This window comes from Sceloporus occidentalis, unplaced genomic scaffold (genome assembly GCF_023333645.1).
Source record: "Sceloporus occidentalis isolate IW3139 unplaced genomic scaffold, rSceOcc1.0.p SCAF_1, whole genome shotgun sequence".
Taxonomy (NCBI): Eukaryota; Metazoa; Chordata; class Lepidosauria; order Squamata; family Phrynosomatidae; genus Sceloporus; species Sceloporus occidentalis.
The window spans coordinates 319,471,229-319,493,271 of NW_028316981.1; positions in this window are offsets into that span (position 1 = coordinate 319,471,229).

Sequence of the window (22,043 nt, forward strand, 5' to 3'; positions counted from 1 at the left end):
TTACCAAGCATTATCATATTTTCTAATGATTCACATCAACATATGATGTATCTAAAGTACAATAGCCTCAGTTTAGTAATCTTGGCTTCTGGAAAGAGTTCAGGCTTGATTCACTTTAAGACCTATCCATATGGTTGATATCCAGCATGGGACCTGTGTCTTTGTAAGTGGACTTACATGTGGGAAACAGAACTGGATAGTTTCACAATCTCCGTATTCACCTAGGAGCTACTGTGATATTACAATGTACAGGCATATGTTGCACAATGGCAGTCAGTTGAGTGACAGAGTCACCATGTCCCCAGTGTGCAATAGGCACTCCTAGTACACATCTGGATACCAGCTAGAAAGTGCTAGTTTGCAACATGAGTGCTCATTGAGGATAAGAAAAGCCTGATACTCATCCAAAGTACTCAACGCAAACTAGAAGAGCTCAGTTTTCATTACAAGTGTCTGAAGCTAATCAGGAGCACCTGGTGAGCATCAGAAACATCCAGTGCTTATTGAAACGCTCTTGTTGGTGCCTACATGCACATCTTCACTATTCACTAACAAGTTCCCATTGCATTTCTGCAGCATAGCTACAGATTCGTAAGGTTCTGAATCATAGACCATGATGCAGAAACTTGGCTTTTGTCTTTTTAGCACAGTATTCTACGGTGCCACAGAACTCTCCTCCAGCATCACATGGAGGAGTCCCAAGCAGTGATTATTTTCTTCCTCTCAGCTTTCACAACTATATTCAGAAATCAGAAATACTATGGCCAGGATGACTCTGGCTTTGCCATTTAGTGATACATCTTTACACTTGAGGATTTAGTTGCTATGCATTTATATGTTTAATGCCATCAGTCTCTTGGTATAATTGACTAGAATTAAATTCCTGTTCATCCATGAAGGAAACAAGGTGATCCTGGGCAACTCTCTTTTCCTTACTACTACACCTTATAGGGTCATTGTGAAGGTAAAACAGTCTAGTTCCTCCTACCCTCCCCATCTCCTGGAAGTACTATCCATCGCTTCTTAAAGGGATCGTTGTTTATGCATGGGATAAATAAAGTGAATATAGAAAAGGAGAGCTTCAGCGCTGTAACTAAGAATGGGAGACAGCTGCAGAGTTGCCACACACAGTGATAAACTGAGCAATTGTGAAGCTAGGCACATGTAATTGCATCCCCTTTAGCATGTTCCAACTTTCAATGGCTTCTTGTAACATTCATAACTGCTTAACAAGACAGCCATTGGCAAATTAACTAAACATCAATTAGCGGGGAATGTGGTCGTCACATCCATCCCGTTAAACTCATAGCTAATTATCCTGATATACCTCCCGTGCATTAATTGCAATCTAATTGTTTCCCATATCTGGTTAGCATAATTTAAACGTAAGGAGCAATGGAAGAACCAGGTAATGTATCCATCATGCCATGGAGATCATTAACCTTAGACAACCTGGACTTTTTAGGAACACAAAGATATAAGAAGAGCCATGTTGGAACAGACCAAAGGCCTTTCTAATCTCATATTCTGTTCCCAGAATGGCCAATTAGTCATCCCAATAGGAAGGCCACCAGCAGAACTGTTCCCCAGCAAATGGCATACACAGACAAATGGTATTTTATATTGGAAGTGACATGCAGCCAAACTGATTTGTACCTACTGATGGCCCCGTCCTCCATGGAAATGTCCAACCCTCTTGAATGCCATCCATGTTGGCAACCAGCACTAGATCCTGTGGCAGTGAGTTCCAACATTTAGATCATGCAGTCTCTGTCCTGCATTTCCCACAGTTCAGCTTCAGTGGTTCATCACACTGGGCTATGGGATTATAAGACAGAGAGAAAAGCATTCTTCTTACATTTTACCTCTAGCCTGAATTAGAAAGCCGCATTGAAATATATCATGACCTCAACCAACTGCGGAGCTGTAAAATGAAAGTTGGCAAGGGCAAGTGTGAAGCATTGTGCTTTGCATAGGAAGAGAAGCTGAGAACTATTTTGAAGCAGATAGACATGAAGCCTTGCTATAAACTAAGCAGAACTTTTAATTCTGGTCCATGTCTTGATGTGGGAGATTGTTTGGGAGACCTCAGTAAATCTCTAGCATTTCAATTTCTCTGTCTGTCTCTCTGCTTCCCCAGAGTCTAGGGCCAGGTCTAATGGTTTTATGTTATAGGAGGATAGATTATACTTGAACATCAGAAGGAACATCTTGCTGTTAAGAATGGTTCAGCAATACTGCTTAGGAATGTGGTGGGTTCTCTTTCTTTGGACATCTTCAAAAAGAAGCTGGACACTGACAGCTGCTTGCTGTCAGGGAAGCTTTAGCAGGAGTCCATGCATTAAGCAGAGGATTGGGTTTGGTGGCCTCAGTACAATGATTCTATGATTCTGTCTCAGCCAAGAGTCTGGGCAGACATTCCTAGTGTTGTGCTCCTCTGTCCCCAGAGAACTCAAGGAGAGCCATGAAGTTGTATCAGAACTTGGCCTATTTCTTTCAGTGTTTCATCACCATAGTGGCTGTCTATAGTGCATCCTCTGAGAGATCCAGCACAGAACATTCAACAGCACCCTTCATCTTCTATGCACCATTCATACTGCCTCTTGAGAGAATATATGGCCATCATGACTAGCAGCCATGGATAGATGCTGAAATATCTTCTCAAATTGCCTATCACTTTACTGGGGCCTTTGAAAAGAGATCTGAGGGAACAATTGGTTGTGAGGTTTGTCCATCAAGGTCAGAAGGTAAGAAGAAGGAGGGGGAGGAAAGAAATAGAAATCAAAACCAGAAGACTTCCATCTTTACTTTAAACAGCATATCAAAATACAGCATCCTTCCCTACTGTGAACAAATGAGTTTAGGGGGACCGCCTGAAAGCGAGGAAATATGTTTTTCCATTCACAATAAAGTCAGTCATATTGGTTCATAGCCAGGGTCATTATAGTGAGTGTGGCATTTGTCACCAAAGGGGAAAGTCTGAGGGTGACGTTGTTCCAAGATTCAACTATATAAGCATACATATGCTCCAGACTGTTAGCATACCCTGCATATCCCAAGTTATATTTGGAGTTTCCATATTTTCATATTCTCATATCTGGAGCCAAGCTTGTTTGAGCAGTCATGATGACCTTTGCAATACAGGGACATTTCCATAGGAAAGGAGTGTAGATCCAAGACATGTGTAAGACCGAGTGGGTTTGCTGATTGCTCTGTCCCACCACCAGGCTTTCTACATATCCCCTTGCACTGTGGACAAAAGAGGTTTCATTACAGCACAACAAGTAAACCAATATCACTTGCCTACCCCCAGCCAAATTCCCTGTTCAATTACGCTAGGATTATCCTAATCCAACTGCTGTTTTATAACCCTAATGCCATCAACCAGTCCAAAATCCCATTTTCAATGCCTGGGAAAACTATCAGAACTTTGTCACAGTAGAATATATCACCAAGAGATCATCCTAGAGACTAGATATCAGGCATAAATATCAGTCCCAAATCTAGTCCTGTGTGTGCAGACAGAGTTTTCCTTGATCGCTTTGTCTCCCTCCGACTTCGTCTGAGCCACATCTGACTTTCTATGGTCTACTCTTCAGGAAAGGTAAATCTCACCCCCTCTGCAACCCTCAATCTCCATCATCCAATTTTCATGTCTCTATTTTGGTCAGCTCTGAATGTTGTGTCTGTTTGAATTGCTATCATGTGTCTGATTTCACAATGAAACTTTCTTTATTTCATTAAACCTGGCGTTCTCTCACATTAGTACTGGTATCTACAGGTGAAAATGAGCCCCTAGTTCCGCAGTCACTCGCAAATTGTTCTTGAGCTAATCAAATTCCTCAACTTTGAAGAGAAGCTGACACAGTTGGTAGGGACACCCTCTAGTCGCTCCCCGCTTTTCTTTGGGTAACAACATCTACATATGCGTGTTCCAGAGAGTATGAGCCAAAAAGTGGGTTCAAATGGCAAGGAAGAAGATTCTAACCAAATCTTTGGGAAAAGCTCCTGATTGTAAGAGCTGTTGGACCATACAATGGATGCCCTCAGAAGGTATTAGACTCTCCTTCATAAGAGCTTTTCAAAATGAAGCTGAACAGCCACGCAGCAGGGTCTAACGTGTGTTAGCTGTGGATTCTTCACTGGCAGGAGTTTGGATGAGATAGCCCTTGACTCTATGGAGACTGTCACATTGTATTTGAAGCAACTTGTGCCCAACGGGATACAGTCACGTTTAATTTTAAAACCAGGTGATATCTCACACAGTTGCAGCCAGGCAAGTGCAACCCATATGCAGCCTAGATCCTAGCTATGTTTATCCTGGCACTTTTCAAGAATGGCAAGCTCCCGTTTTTGAAAAGCCACTAGTAAGCATGGCTGAGATCTGTGCTTAGTCCCATTGGTAGAATTCAAAGACAAAGCCAGGTTAGTTTGGAAAATCAGTGTGCAAAGCAATCTTGTAGCTCCTTTGAGACTAACTGTGGGAAAGAAGTTGTAACATAAGCATTTGGATATTTGGCCTACTTCCTCAGATGCATCTAAGGAAGGAGACTGATGTCTATGAAATCTTATGCTATCATTTTCTTTCTTTTAGTTAGTCTCAAAGGGGTGACAAGATATATTTGCACACTTAGTCCTATTGGCTACACCCAACTAGAGTAGACCCACTGCACCAATTCTTGAACTGGTCCTCAGCTTAAACAATCTATGAATACATCTTTTGAGTGTACCTCTCAAAGGAACTAATAAAGGTTTTAGATATGAAATGTGCAAGCTGCCTATTTATCTTACTTTGCTGAAGTCAAGGCTCAAGGGATTTGACACTTTCTCTAGAGAGCTCTGCTCAAGAGTGACTCTTCATTGAATCAGTCTTCATCTTCTCCCCCCAAAAAGGGTCTAACGCCTTAGGAATCTATGCCTAATCCAACATAATTATCATTATTAACAGAAAATTGTAAAAATGTGCAGTGCCTAATAGTGCAGTAGCTCATGCCATCAAGACCAAAAGTGAGTTTTGACTGGCAAATGATGTCCAAGGTCTTGGAGACATCCCTGCAACCTGAGATCCTTTTAAGCCAAGATGCAGGGAATGAAACGGGCCGCTTCTGTATGCCAGGCATGCGCTGAGCAGCTGAGCCATGGCCCTCTCCCTCACATCAAGGTAATTATACCCTGACACTCCGTACGTCCTTTGATAAGCTGAGCAGCCCATGCTCATTAAGCCTCTTGCTTTGTGACAATTATTCCTGTAACCTTTTTCTGCATTGCTGCCAATCTAGATTTTTTTTTAAAAAAAGTCTGCTTTCACTGAAAGTTCTCCTTAAAAGTATCTCATGCCATCCATGTTGAAAAACACTTCAAAACATCACCTGCTCTGAAATAGCCCCCTTTTTACGCCACCCCCATTACCCCCCCCCCCCGAGTTTGGAAAGATGCCCATTTGTTGCATTATCTAGCTGCTTTTTACAGTCAGGAGAAATCTTTATTTCAGCCAGATAAAATCTACATGGCCAAATGTCAATTAAAGTGATGTACATAGACAGAAGCACTTAAAATAGTTGTTGCTTTTGCTATTGTTATGTGCCAACAAGTTAGCTCCAACTTAACAGCTACTTTATGAATGAGAGACCACCAAAAGTCCCTTCTACTCAGGTTTAGCAAACTCGTGGTTGTGGCTTCTTCATAGAATCATAGATTCTTAGGGCTGGGAAGGGCCAAATAGTCCAAACCTCCATCAGGCAGGAATACACAACTACAACACTCCTGAAAGATGTCCATCCAACCTTTGTTGAAAAGCTTCCAAAGATGAAGGGTCCACCACACTCAGAGACAATCTGTTCCACTCTTGAAAAACTCTTCCAGTAAAGAAAGTTCTTATAGAATCATAGGTGGGGCACCTCTCTTTGCTCTGCAGGAGCCAGGGATGTAGCCAAGGGGGGGGGGGGTTTCTTGGGGTCTGGACCCCCCCCCCTTCCATTAGAAAAATGAATGGTGTGTGCTGCTGCGCCGGCACACTCAAGCCCCATTATAATGGTGGCACTTAGTCTGGACCCCCCCCTTCCCAAAATCCTAGCTACGTCCCTGCAGGAGCACTGCAGCAACCAAATTGTGCGGTGCTCCTGCGCAGCAAAAAAGGAGCACCGGGAAGCAGCTCCTTTTTGCGGTGCACTTCCACCACCCAAAAGCACCAGTGACAGCATGGTGACATCACAGCTGCGCCTCCCCATTTGGAGGCAGTTGGAAAGGCTCCCTAAGCCATCAAGTCCAATGCTCAGTGCAGGAAATCCAGCAGGAACCTGCCCACTTCTCTTTAAAGACATCCACAGATTGCACTTAAAGAAATGGGTGTCTCTGTACTCATAACAAGAGACTATTTCTTGAATTGTGATTAATGCACCAGACAATTAACAATCAAAGGCCTGAGTGAACAGACAGGTTTTTGCCTAAAGGCAGAAAGTAAAATTCTCTAATTCCATTGCAGAGAATTCCACAGTCTTGGAGCAGTCACAGAGAAGCCTCCCTCCCATGCCATACCAATGCCTCTGTGACGATGGTGGGCTTGAGAGAAAGCCCTGCAAGGATTTTAGAAATTTTGGAAGAGTCATGTTGCGGGTCTGTTAAACCTTGTCCCACTTTCTGCCAATGATGCTGCTTAAATGGAGGAGGAGGAGTTTTGTGCCAGGGGTATTCATTTAGAAGCATGGGGGATATTTAGAATCATAGAATTAGAAGAGACCGCAAGGGCCATCCAGTCCAACCCCATTCTGCCATGCTGGAAATCACAATAAAAGCTTCCCCGAAAGATGGCCATCCAGCCTCTGTTTAAAGACCTCCATCTACTTATCTAATGCCAAAGGAGCAGCCTGCATGTTAGGCCTCACCTGAAATACTGTGTCCAGTTGCCTGGGAGGGCAGTGCCACAATAAGCACATGAGCCACATGTGGAGGTAAGGCCACAACTTTATTTACACAAACCAGCAACCAAAGGTAGGGTTGGCCCAAAAGCATGAGGTCTGGATCATCGTACAACCCGCCGTTGTAAGATAATGAGGCATGTCATATAGAGCAAGGCATCGGGATGAGCTAGGGGCTAATCTAACGCCCTCTTGGAACCATGCAACCTAATGATTGCATAATAAAAAAGCCCCTAGTCACCGGGAAGCGGTGTCACATTATGGCCCCCGCAATGACCACAACGCACGCCCTCATTGCTCCCGTGTCCCATAGGGACTCCCAATACAGTGCTACACAACATTATAGACCATGCCTACCAGATCCGGAACCTCTGCTGCTGCCCCAAAGTTGTGACAAAAGAAAAAACAACCATGCACCCTAGGGAGGGCGGGTGGGAGAGCCGAGCGAGAATGGCACCGGACGCGGACGCCACGTGGCCTTATAAAGGCCATGCCTGAAGGTGGGGGCAGGGAGGGGAGTCACCCCACCTCCAAGAGCAGCCAGCCAATTGGCCGCCCTGGAGGACTGGACGTCCCTCCTTCCCCTCCAGCCAGCCAATCAGGGCCAGCGCGCCCCAGCAAAGCATGCTGGGGCGCACCAAGGCCCTCTGGCGCCTGGCCCCGCCTGCCCAGGGAGTCAGGCGGCTGCGCTTTCTGGGCACCACAAATCAAAAAGGATATTGACAAGCTGGAGTGTTTCCAGGGGAGGGCAAACAAAATGGTGAAAGGTCTAGAAACCAGCAAACTCTTGTGAGGGGTGACTTAGGGAGCTGGCATGTTTAGCCTGGAGAAGAGAAGATTAAGGGGTGCATGATATCCCTGTTTAAATATTTGAAAGGATGTCATATTGAGGATGGAGCAAGCTCGTTTTCTGTTGCTCCGGAGACCGGAATATGGAGCAATGGAAAAGAGATTCCAGCTCAACATTAGGAAGAACTTCCTAATGGTAAGAGCTGTTCACCAGTGGGATATACTGCCTCAGAGGGTTGTGGAGTCTCCTTCTTCGGAGGCTGTTTTTAACAGAGGCTGGATGGCCATCTATCACCCGGAGTGCTTTGATGGTGTCTTCTTGCATGTCAGAATGGGATTGGATTGGATGGACCTTTGGGTCTCTTCCAACTCTGTGATTCTATATGATTTTATTAAATGCACACAGTGCATATATCAGTAGGATATATATATGCTCAGCTACATGCAAAAACACCTGCCACACCTCTTGTGGAAAACAGATGATTAGCATGGAGTCAGGGGAAGCTGGCAACTGTTGGCGGGCATCAGAATAAATTTGAGGAGGGCCAGGTAGTTTAAAAGGCCTGAGAAACAGTGGCTTAACCCTTTGCCTGATTTGTTTCTACAGTTGAGGGTCTCTTCCGAACTCTCTCTCTTCCTGTCTCCTGGCTTTTCAGAGTCATTCATGCATCCATCAATATCTTGTCTTTAGATGAAGCTGTTAAGGTGTGAAGCTTTGCTGCATACAAAGAGGCTGCATAACCAAGGCTCTGGGAATCATCACCACTGCAACGTGCCCTGCAAACCTGATACCTGGAGAGTTTTTTCACAATACAGCAAGGTGTCGATTACAAACAACACCTCCCACTAACAAATGGAAAACCTTTTATGCTGGGTCAGGGGAGAGATGAAAAAAGAGCACACAACACACTTGAGTAACCAGCAAGGTGTAAAGATGGTTATTAAATGGGCCCACTGGTTGTAGCGCCAGTTATAGTCGATAGTGGGGAAATTAGAATTGTGCTGACGTATGATTCCACCAAAACCATCCAACCTTCTCTCACTCATCCCACTATCTGGAGAGCAATTTTTCTATGAAATGACCATGGAAGACTGTCTTATTGATCTGGGGTAGGGGGACTGTTCCTCTTCTGGTCGGCCAACGGTAACAAGGCAATCATGTGCGAGTTTTATTTGTTCAGTCTCAACATCTGCTCTGGGGGATCATTCTCATCCAGGAGCTGACGTCAGGCAAACAGCCTCCCTCCTCTTCTCATTCTGTTTCTGTTTATCCTCTGTAGGGCAGCAAAACACTGCTATTTATTTCTGATATGCCTTGATTGAGAGCCAGTGTGGTGCAATGATTTGAGGGTTTAATTAGGACTCTGGGAGACTTGAGTTCCAATCCCCACTCCTCTGTAGAGTCACTTCAACTCTCCCTCCATGACCCTTCTGGGCCTGGTATGAAAGCTGGAGGAGATCAGAGAAGCATCTGGTTGTGACCTGTAGCCAGATGCAAAATGATGACATCCTCCATCCTCCAAGTCTGCTGTGATCCTCCAGAGGTCTCAGAGGAAGATGTCATCATTTTGTGTTTGGCTACAGAAATATTATGTATCTGGCTATGGGCAGAGGAATTCTCCCATCTCCCACCACTCCCACCAGGCACAGAATGGCTTTGGGGTGTGCATGCAGCACTTCTACAGTACGTCTGAGTGGGGGCTTTGGTCAGTGCGGAGGGAGCAAGGGAATATCAACCTCAACACTGACCAAAAAAGGACATACATAGGTGTAAGGCTGACCTACACCTGTGGATACCATTAACAGGTTGTTGTTGTTGTGTGCTTTCAAGTTGCTTGTGACCTCTGGTGAACCTAAGGACCTATCATGGGTTTTCCTTGGCAAGATTTGTTCAGAAGAGGTTTACCATTGCCTTCCTCTGTGGCTGAGAGAATGTGACTTGCCCAAGGTCACACAGTGGGTTTCATGACTGAGCTGGAAATTGAACCTTGATCTCCATAGTCCAACACTCAAACCACTACATCACACTGGCTTAATAGCAGTGCATGCAAGAGGGATCTAGGAGCCTTTGTGGACCACAAGCTGAATGTGAGTCAGCAGAGTGATACAGCAATTCAATGTAACTGTAGGCTGTGTGAACAGGAGTATAGTGTCAAGACTGAGAGAAGTAATAGAAGTAACTAGGAAACCGATATTTCAGTATGGTATTAATATCAATGATGGAGGTAACAAATCTAGACTCTGTTTAACAATCAAGGTGTAACAAGAATTATTTTAACTTGTAAATTATGTTTATATTGGAAAATAAAAAAAAATAAATTAAAAAATTCCCCAGGTTCAAATATCTCCTCATCTACAAACCCATGAAGTGGGCAGTTCTTATCTCTCCACTTTAACCACTCATCTGTAGTGTGGAAATAAGATTCAGAGACTTGTGTTTCTATGCAGGGGTGGCTGTCTGCATGAGCGTCCTGCTGAGCCATCCAGCATGTCCACCGCTGTTATTAGTTGCATGCTCTGAGGTCAGAACAAGGTGCCCAGCCATGAGATCGACATTGGGCACCTCGTTCTGACACCAGAAGTGAGAGACCCACTGAAGTGGACACGCCAGGCAGCTCAGTGGGACAGTTGCCCCATTGTAGAAATGGAAGGCCGGGTAACAGGGGAAGGTAGGGCCCAAAGCCAGGGTACTCTGGGCTGGATGGGAGTTAAGAGTCCTGTAATATTGAAAGGCTTGCAGATTTCTCACCCATGCCTTCATTCTGCTTGAGATGCCTTCTGGTTATTGGGCAGGGGCTGAATTTATGCTGCAACAGAGAGGCAATTTCTAATTTCATTCTCATGATAGATAAGAACCCTGCTGCTACAGTATGGGGTACATCCAGATTTCAGGATGAAAGTCAGTGTGTGATGTAGACCTGACTTTGATTATACAAAATGATTATATCATTATATATCCATTCCTAATTTGCATAATATTTTCTAGGTGAAATAAAATCCCCTCCCCCAACCAAAAATAAAAAGTAGCTTCTTTATTTTGCTTTGATCAGATGTCACCTGGAATACCAGTTCTGGGCACCACAATTCAAGAAAGAAATAGACATGGTGAAATGTCTCCCAAGAAGGGTGACCAAAATGGTGAAAGTTCTTGAAATCAAAAACCTTATAAGGGATGTGGGTATATTAGTCTGAGGAAGAGAAGGTTAAGGGATCTAGACGTATTTAAATATTGGAAGGGATGTCATGTTGAGGATGCAGTAAGCTTGTTTTCTTCTGCTACAGAGACTAAGACAGATTCCAGCTACAGGAAAGATTCAATGGATTCAAGCTACAGGAAAAGAGATTCCACCTCAACATTAGGAGGAACTTCTTGACAGTAAGGGCTGTTCAACAGTGGAATATATTCCCTCTGTGGTGGAGTCTCTTTCTTTGGAGGTCTTTAAACAGAGACTGAATGGCCATCTGCCAAAGGGAGGGCTTGGATTGTATATCCCTGCATGGCAGAGGATTTGACTGGATAGTCCTTGGGGCCTCTTCCAACTCTATGATTCTATGATTCTAGGATACCCGCCAACATCTTTCAGATAGCCATAACCATTTGTAATCCATTTTAAGAGCCTAATTGGCCCCAAATTTGGACATGTGCATGGTTTGAAATCCTTTTATACTATTTGAACCCATTTTAGCCTCTCTTTATTTTAATTTGGACCACAGCTCCCAGAATTCCCCTGGATGCATGATTTGTAGCTGTGGGATTAACTGCCCCAAATCCTGGATGGAACTCAGTTTTTTAGTTTTTGAATTCTCACCAAGGGGCACTGTTGGTTTCCATGTCAGTGGAGTAATGAATCCACTGCAGGTTTTGGCCTGAACTATAAAAGACCTGCTGAATTCTATCCTCAAATAGGTTTACTGTTATCCTAAAAGGTGGGAGTCCGCACCAGCCGGGACACAGGACACACTGCCAATGCTGAAAGGGTTTTCGCCTTAATTTCAGCACAATGGACAAATGAAAGAAATACAGTTGGCCCTCTATATCCACAGATTTTTTATCCACGGATTCAAGCATCCACAGCTTGAAAATATTCTCCAAAATATATAAATTCTAATAAGCAAACCTGGATTTTGTCATTCTATATAAGAGGCACCATTTTGCTGTGCCATTGCATATAATAATAATAATAATAATAATAATAATAATAATTGTAAGCCGCTCTGAGAGCTTTTAGGGCTAAAGGGCATGGTATAAATACCGTAAATACAACAATATAATGGGACTTGAGCATCCACAGATTTTGTTATCCATGGGGGATCCTGGAACCAAACGCCAGCTGATACCATGGGGACCCACTGTAATTTAAATGGAGAGTCAGTCAAAGGTTTGTTGCTAGTAAAGTATAATTTTAAACATTGTTTTGCTCAGAGTTCTATAAGTATATTGCAACCCAACAAGGCATTTTAATGGCGGTAAGGGCATCCGAAAAATACAACCTTTTACATAATAAAATACAGTATAAATAACATAGCTATAAATAAGTAATATGAAATGAATATTTTAATGTTTTTAGCTTTTATTTTGTAATGTCCTACATTTTTCATGACTGTCTTATATGTTGTGATGCCTTGTCCTCCTTTGTGGTGATGGCATCTGGTCACTCTGCCTGCTGCGATCCGCACTCCTCGCACTCCGCTCTTGACGCTCCTGACCTCCGGAGTTCTCTGAGGACACAAAGGCCCCAAAAGGCTTGTGAAAAGAGTTATTCCTCAGGAGGGTTGGAAAGAGCCAAGAAGCCCAAGAAGAGCCAGAACGTGCTTTCAGTACCCCTTGGGAGATTTCTTGCCAAGGCAGGTAACATTACGAAAGATCTGCTTCTTTCTGGAGGGGCTTTGATCCTTTGCAGAGAGCTGGCATGTTCTTTGCTCACTTTAGAGCTTTTGCAAAGCCTTCAACATCAATCTCTGCTTTTCGCTTCCCCCATCCCTTTAAGCCCTTCTTGTTAATCTGTAAAACTGCATGTGCTTAAGTGGCAATTTCTTCCCGTACCTCTCCTCCTCCTGATGGCAATTTCTATTTTTTGGCTTAGTTTGTGCTCTCTGGCTCTGCCAGTTTACTTATTACAGGGTTTCTAGGACAAGGGCACTGGGCCATGACTCAGAGAAGAGTGCAAAAGGCAGGAGGAACTGCAAGCTCAAACTCCCAGGATGACAACTGGGAATGAACACCATCCTCCCAGTTCCTTCTGGAGATGATACTCCTGGATATGCAGGGGGGGAAGACACCAGGGGGTGTATTCACACTGCAGAATTAAAGCAGTTTGACATCACATTAACAGCCTTGATTCTGTCTTACAGATTCCTGGGATTTGTTGTTTCATGAGGCACATGGTATATGGCAGGGGTCGGCAACCTATGGCCCGTGGGCCACATGCGGCCCGCTGAGCCATTGGGACCGGCCCCAGCTCGGTCCTGCTGCCGACTGCCGCCGCCAAAGGCCCCGCGGGGCCTTTGGCCTGTCACGGAAGTGCGCGGGGCCTCTAGCGCAGGCACGCAGGGCCATTGGCCTCCAGCGCAGGCGCGCGGGGCCATTGGCCTCCAGCACAGGCGCGTGGCCCGCTGAGTCATTGGGACCGGCCAATGGCTCCAGCGCAGGTGTGCGGGGAGGAGGAGGAGGAAGGAAGGAGCAGGAGGAGGAGGAAGAGGAAGAAGAAGAAGAGGAGCAGGAGGAGGAGGAAGATTTCTATTCCATTTTTACATGTCTGCTTTGTTTTAACAATGATGATGATGATGATGATGATGATGATGATGATGATGGTGATGGTGATATTGATGTGAGCCAGCTTCAGAGGCACGGCCAATGTAAATTGCTGTGATTTTTACAAACTCATGCGCAGTGAAGAAAAACCACAGTCCCTTGACCAAGTACACACTTCTGAGAAGTATACTTGGTGCAAGAACTGTGAAACCACCTTGACATGTTCAATATGCATAGCCATGTGAACCCATGTTCAGTGTGAAACCCAAAGAGTTTGGTTATGCAATAAGCCTCTGAAATATGCAAGAGGCCATCTTAAGTAAAGCCATGTTCAATGCCCCAATGTGCTGTTTGGAATGGGGGGAGGGGGGGTTGGCCAGAAAGGGAAGTACATTTCTGCCATCTGTCTAGGAATAATGGCCAAATGTCCTCCATTTTGATCATGCCTAAGAAACATGCATTTATATTAACATTTTTAAAAAATAATCAATGTTTTTTGCATGTCCTCCATTTTTAAAAATGTGTCCTACATTTGAAAATGTTGCCCTATATTATTTAATTATTTAATTATTTATTTTTTGGCTCTCCCCCCCCCCCCCCCCGTTGTCTGGGGGACACCAACCCGGCCCCCGGCTCAAAAAGGTTGCCTACTCCTGGTATATGGCTTTGAGTATTGGACTCTGTTAGATTCTGGAGATTATGGTTCAATTGCCAGCTCAACCACTGGCTGACCTCGGGCGAGTAACACTCTCTCAGCCTCAGAGGAGGGCAATGGCAAACCTCCTGTGAACAAATCTTGCCAAGAAAACCCCATGATAGGGTTGCCTTAGGGTCACCATAAGTCAGAAACGAAGACACACAACAACTTCAACAACAGAGGCGGCAGACCTCTCTGACAGATCAGGCAGAATGAATGCCTCCCCAAACTACAAGTCCCAGAATTCCACAGGATGCAGCCATGACAGTTAAAGTGGTTTCAAACTGCTTTATTATGCAGCGTGGAAAAGCTGCAGTTCTGCTCTCAAGGTCCCAGAATTATTCAGGTTAGAACAGTTTATGAGTAAAAGAACTGATTTCTAGAAAAGAACCAGCTTCTTTTTAAAAAGAGAAAATAGCCTTACAACTATTTTATGCAAACCGTACCACAAATATTGAGGGCTAGAGTGGTGTAGTTGTTTGAGCACTGGACTACAACTCTGAAGACCTGGGTTCAAATTCCCACTCAGCCAAGGAAAACCATTGTATGACCTTAGACAAGTCACACGCTCTCAGCCTCAGAGGAAGGGAAGGGCAAACCCCCTCTGAACTAATATTGCCAAGAAAACCCTGTGATAGGGTTGCCTTAGGATGTCATAAGTGAGAAATGGCATCAAGACACACAACAACAGCAACACAACCTCAAATATCTAGTGGCCCTCAAGACTCCAGAAAGGTTATAGATTAAAAAACTAAGTTCTAGAAAGTAACTAATTAATGTGAGTTAAATTGTCTTCTCCTCTTTTTTAAAACAATAAGCTGGGGACCTATTAGAATAAGAATTAGAATAAGACCCTCTGTAGAGCAATCATTGCACAGAATACAAGAATGCTTTGCACAGAAAACAATGTGTTTTTATATACTGGTCAATGACCGAATAAATTTTATTACATTATTATTACAATGTGTTTTCTGTTTGTGCAAAAAAAATCCCAAGAGAAAAAACGAAAAGCAAATGTGCAATCCCCATGGGGAACAACTCTCAGAATTTCACCTGCGCATAGAAAATTCTTGAAATTCTTTACTTTTCATGCAAGAATAAGCAAAGATGTGGACCTTTAAAGTCAATGCCTGCATGACTTAGTGAAGTGCTTTCTCAGACAGATGATGGTCAGTCAGTCTGCTGAGCCCTGGACTCACTTCCCATCAGCTAGGAAAGGGTTGGATCCAGTGGCCCTTATGTCTTCATCTGGGCGTGAAAGGGACACAGGGGCATGGAAAGGTGTGACTTCATTCCACAAGCCCCCACCAAGCATCCATCCTTGTGAGCCACTCATTATTGCTGGGTGATGTGTCTCTCTTCTCCCATTATCTTCCTTGACTGAGCTGCGCATCACAGATGTTCCCGGGGCACCTTGATGAATGTTTCCTTTTCATCATTTCTCTAGCAGTGCAGAAGGTGAACAGAGTAACTAGATCATCATTTGGCTATTTGTCTAGAATGGCAATTCATGAAGTCTGATTATTCTTTAAAAAGGAACAATTTGTAGGATGTATAAGCTGGGAAATATGAAGATATGAAGATAGTTCAAATCAACTATCTCCCTCTCCCTGCTGCCCTCTCGCATTTCCTCAAATGACCTCTAAAGGGTATGGAGGCCCAAGAAGGCTCAAAACCTTAGGGAGAATGCCTCCCCAAAAGGCATTTGAGGGCAAAAATCCTTTTGCGTTTGATATTTTGGCAAAGGTCAGTGCAGTGAGGAGTGCCTCCTGGGGGACCTATGTGGCCCCTCTAGCCTTTTACAGTTGCTCACCCCTGCCCTAAAGGCATAAACCAATGAAAGAAAGTGGTTTTAGGAAACAAAGAATATGTCGTATGTGTGGAAGTTAAGCTTTTATGTGTTATGTAAATGAGTAAACATTTGTTGTTACATGCCATCAAGTCAATTTTGACTTATGGTAGCCCTATGAATAAAAAAACATCGAGATCCCTGTTTGTTACCTGACCTATTCAGGTCTTGCAAATTCTGAGCAGCTTCCTTGATGTAATCCATCTACTTGTAGTGCAGTGATTCCCAAACTCGGGTCTTTCAGTGGTAGAATTCAAAGATATTCCCCCGTTAGTCTGCAGAATCAGAATGTAGAGAGATTTTGTAGCACCTTTGAGACTAACGGAAAGAAAGACGTTGGCAGCATGAGCTTTTGCAGACTTAAGACTACTTCCTCAGATGCATTTAATGCATCTGAGTAAGTAGACTTCAGTTTATGAAAGCTCATGCTGCAAACGTCTTTCTTTCAGTTAGTCGCAAAGGTGTACAGAATCTTTCCACATTCTGGTTCTTCAGGTGTTTAGGACTTCAGCCATTTTGACCAATGGTCTGGGATTCTGGGAGCTAAAGTCCAAAAACCTGAAGGGCCACTGCTGCAGTAGTTAAAGGATACATGAGACAAACCACTTGTCTGTAAAGAAACCAACAAATTTTATTCTAGTCTGTTGACATTCGTAATTGCATACTTATTTCTGGTGTTCTCGGTGCATAGGCCTGGATTGAGACAACTTATTGATACAACTTAATCTCAGTTAGTGTGGATCCATTGAATCAATAGGATTCATTTATTTATTGACTTACCATTCAACCATTGATTTAATCAGAGTGTTCCAGTTGGGGTGTCATTGTAGGGGTCAGACCCTATAAGGCGACCCATAGAAATTCATCCAAGACACTTGATGTGCTTAATTGTACATTTCTTTCTGCTTTTTTAAAAATAAATACTCTATCAGTCATTTATGACTACATTTTGTTGAATGAAAAGGTAACAATAGAAACACAGAGGCACAAAGAATAAGTGAACAGGAACAAGAGAGAAAAACCACAAGTTTGACATTGAACAATGGATTAGAAGAAAGCAAGTAGCTGTCATATTTAAATTAATCAAACAGATAACCAGGTTACTATGAATGATGAGGGATGATTAATTGTGTTGCTGTTGGAATACACAAGAAACAGTCACCAAGTTTCATTAAATAGTAAAATGCATACAGACACATACACACAGTTTTTAGTGGGTTTTTCGGTCTCTGTGCCATGTTCTAGAAGATTTTCTTCCTGTCGTGGCTGGCATCTTCAGAGAATGCTTGCCTGGAAAAAAGTGGGTCTATATATACTGTGTGAGCCTGGAAAGGCAGGAGGGATTGGCATGTGTATTATTCTGTGCTGATGGCCGGCCTCAGCCTGGGAGGCTAACACACGCAAATCACTCCTGCATTCCCATGCTCACACAGTGTGTGTGTGTGTGTGTGTGTATTCCCATGCTCACACAGTATGAAAGCATTTCCAGTTGAGGAGACTCATATTTGTTGAAATACAACTTAATCTCAATGGAGTGTAGTACCACCTGTTGCTGTTTCTGTGTTTCTGTGTTAACTTATTTGATAAATTAAACTTAAAACCATTGTTCACTAGGCTTTTCATTTGCAGTTGCACAACATGTGAAATTTTAATTTTTATAAAGGTGTTGTACAAATACATGATCTTAAACCCTAATGTTATAATTTCTATAAAGGTGTCATACATATACATGATCCTAAATCCTAACTAGAGTAAAACCAGCAAATCATTTGAATTTCTCTACCTGCCGACTTACCATTCATCAAATGATTTAATGGCTCTACTCTATACAAAACTAACAAACAGGACTCCAGCCCTGTTTTTAAATACAAGTTGGCTATCCACCTAAGAAGACTGGGCTAGTTGGCCCTTGGGATCTCCTCCAACTCAGTGATGTTCCAATACATCCTCCATCATTGCACAGTAATCTGATTAATAACGGGGAAGTTTTTAAGTGCTTTACTATTACACCTTTCTTCTTTTCCTGTGGGTAGCAAGGATTAACCAAGGTGGGCGCATGATGAAGACACTTGTACGACTCCAGCCGAGGGACTTTGTAGATTATGCTGCAAGGCTGGAAACAGCTTTTCCCCGTCGTGTTATCAAAGCCCCAGCATCTCCCATTCCTCCAAAGACAAGAAAGTCATCAAAGAACAGAGATATTCCCAAAGCTCAGATGCCATCTGGTAGTTTCTAAATGCATCTGCTGCTATAATCTCATTAATGCAAAGGTGGGGAAGAAAAGCGCCCCTCCACCATCAGTTCTAAAGCATGGCCATGCGCATCCTGTGAGCAACGCAGGCGAGACATGGCAACTGTACTAATAATAACAAGGGGATACATGGAGATGCAGCACAGTATAGTGGTTTGAGTGTTGGACTATGATTCTGCAGACCAGTTTTCAATTCCCAGCTCAACCACAAAGCCCACGGGATGAACTTGGTCAACTCACACTCTCTCAGCTTCAGAGGAAGGCAATGGCAAACCTCCTCTGAACAAATCTTGCCAAGAAAACCCTGAGATAGCTTCACCTTAAGGTCACTGTATGTTGGAAATGATATCAAGGCACACAGCAACAACACAAACCCAAATATCCAGTTGCCTTTAAAATTCCAGAATTACTTGGGTTACAAAAGGTTATGGGTTAAAGAACTGAGTTCTTGAATGTAACTAATTCATGTGAGATAAATTGTCTTCCCCTCCTCTTTAAAACAACAAGCTGAGGACTGACGTTTTCTTCAGTTACTCCTATTAGAATAAGACCCTCTGTAGAGCAATCATTGCTAGCCTTGCATTGGACTATAATTCCTATTGTTTGTCAAGCTGGCAGGGGGAAATGGGAATTATAGTCCAATGTGATGCATTATGAGGGCACTATTTTGAAGAAGGTTGTTGCAGAGCAATCATAAATGCTCTATGTTGCTATGATTCTATGATTCTATTTTGTCAACTGCAAAACACAATTTGACACAGAATGGGACAAGACAGAAAGGGAAAGCATTAGCCAAGTTGGAAATGACTTGAAGGTGCATAACAACAAGAAGAAGAAGAAGCATGGACTCCAGTAACAGAAAGAGAGACCTTGGGTCTTTGCAGTCCCAAAACTGGAGCATCGCTTTGATTTCCTTAATTTTCCAGCTAAGAAAGCGACATTCCATCTAGTCTTGTCTGAAAGCACTTGAGCCAAAATGAAAGCTAAAAGAAGTGGTATATGATGAATAGTTTTACTGGAGCTGACTGCAGAGGTTTTAAACCTGAGGAGGTTGTTAAGAGGAACATTACCAGACAGGAAAAGCTAGCCAAAAATTCAGGAGAAAGTGAAGATGAAATATCTGGGTGTTGTAGAGCAAAAGTGAGCAAAGTGTGTCCTCTGGGTGGCATGGAGCTCATGGGGTCCCAGTGTGTGGCCCCTGGGGTCCCCCTGAAGCCTCCCCCCAAAGCCACCGGACCCTCCCAGATTTTTAGGGGATTTTTTTTTCACACACCTCCCCCCCAAATAGTTCAAAATCAAAGCAAATGGAGCATTTCCTTCCTTCCAGCCCCAAAAAAAGGATAAAGGCCTCAAATTCTAAAGTGGAATTGGATTTACACAAAATCTAAACTGAAAGTGGCATGAAAATTGCCCCACCCTCTCTGCACTTCCTTGCCCTTGATTTATTCTGGATGTCTTTGGGGTTTCTCCATGCTGTTCAGCTGTACTGTCCAGTACCACCTGAAGGGCCACGGCTCCATCCAATGGAATCCTGGGATATGTAGTTTGGGAGAAATGTTCAGTGGAACCTCTCAGAAGCACAGCACTAGAAAACTTTGAATACCAGGCATCCATGGGATGGAGCCATGAAAGTTGATGACATCAAAGGGCATCAAAAATGGAGTCCTTGTCACCATTTTATAAGGTGAAATTAGAACGCTAAACTGCACTGGCATGAAGTGGGTATGGTTTGTGTGACAAGGCCAGGACATCTACAGACAAATGTCCTTCAGGAGGCCAGACACTTGATTGCGTATTGGAATACACCTGTGTGTATATAACTAAGAAACATCATAGAATCATAGAGTTGGAAGAGACCCTAAGGGCCATCCAGTCCAACCCCATTCTGCCATGCAGGAACTCTCAATCAAAGCATCCCTGACAGGTGGCCATCCAGCCTCTGTTTAAAGACCTCCAAGGAAGGAGACTCCACCACAATCTCTGAGGGAGTATGTTCCACTGTCAAACAGCCCTTACTGTCAAGAGGTTCCTCCTAATGTTGAGCTTGAAACTCTTTACCTGTAGCTTACATCCATTGTTCTGTGTTCTGTTCTCTGCAGCAGCAGAAAATAAGTTTGCTCCATCCTCAGTGTGACATCCCTGCTTCCACAGGGCTGTCATATCACCTCTTAACAGTCTCTTCTCCAGGATAAACATACCCAGCTCTCTAAGCCTTTCCTCATAAGACATGGTTTCTAGGCCCTTCACCATTACGCCCTCCTTCGGACACGCTCCAGCTTGTCAACATCCTTTTTTGCATTGTGGGGCCCAGAACTGGACACAGTATTATTCCAGGTGAAGCCTGACCAAAGCTGTTTGTTGCCTGTTTTATTGTACCATTTCCTGTATTGCTATGTATTTTATATGTATTATCCTATTATTTCTTAGATTGTACGCCATAGGCAGGTTTACTCTTTTATATTTATTGTTTTATGTACAGCACTGTGAAAATCTACAGCGCTATATAAATAACAATAACAACAACAACAACAAAGCAGAATAGAGCGGCACTATTACTTTCCTTGATCTAGACATTATACTTTGACACAGCCTAAAATAGCATTGGCCTTTTTAGCTGCCAATATGATGTAATGTATGAGCAACAATGCACTGAGATTGCATCAGACAAGGGTATATAAGTCCCACCTAAGTGTAAACATATGAGAGTCAGTAGTAGTGGGTTATTGAGAAAGAGTTGTGAAGAGAGTCAGTGCAGTTGCTGTGTGCATAGTGAGTATACAAGAGAGTTCTGTATAGCTCTATTGCTTTGAGCTACTAAGGAGGAGGAAGAGACTGTTGTACTTACATCCTAAACCTCTGTTCTGTTCCTGCATCTGTAAATAAATACCTTCACCATCAGCTGTTCTGCTCCATTTCCTGATTTCAGCAAAGTATCTGAAGGTCTGGCAGAGACATTACATTTCACATCTGTGCCTGAGTCTCAGTGTGACAGTCCTAGGTTCAAAGCAGTGGCCACCTGTGCCCAACTATGGCAGCATCAGTGCTTGGGAAAGTGGTGTTTGTGGACAACACCTCCCAGAATCCCCCAGACAAATTTTGAAATAGCAATGGGAAGTCTACATAGAAAATCGCAACACGTTGCCTAGTCCAATCTGTTTGTCTATCTTTCTTATTTTTTAATTTATTTATCTGTTTATTTTTCAGTGCTGAAGACAGAATATTTTATTGGTAAAGCTTCTAACACACATGGTTCTGAAATGACAGTTCATTACTTTATTTCCAAGAACAGCTTATATTTGCAGATAAAATTGATTTTTAGCAGTAAATTAGATCCATGCACACACTAATTTGGTAAATGATAAAATTGATTGATCCAACTGAAAATGATTTTAAACATAAATAAAAGGGCAACATATTGATTGATCCAATTGAAACTGATTTTAAACATAAATAAAAGGGCAACATATATTCATTAATGCATACAAACAATTAAACTGCCATTGACTATTTAACATATGCAAACTATTCCAAAATGCTTGCCTAAATAAATACTGAAAAAAGGAAAAGAAAAGAAATCAGTCTGCTCTGGAATAGTCAAGGAGAGTAGAGACATTGGGAGAAGAGGAAACACTGACTCTATATGACTGCTCCATACTGGAACTGCGAAATGTATTACACCTAAGGGCTACACCTAAAGGAGCATAGGTTTTTGTGGGTTTTTCAGGCTCTGTGGCCATGTTCTAGAAGAGTTCCTTCCTGATGTTTCACCAGCATCTGTGGCTGGCATCCTC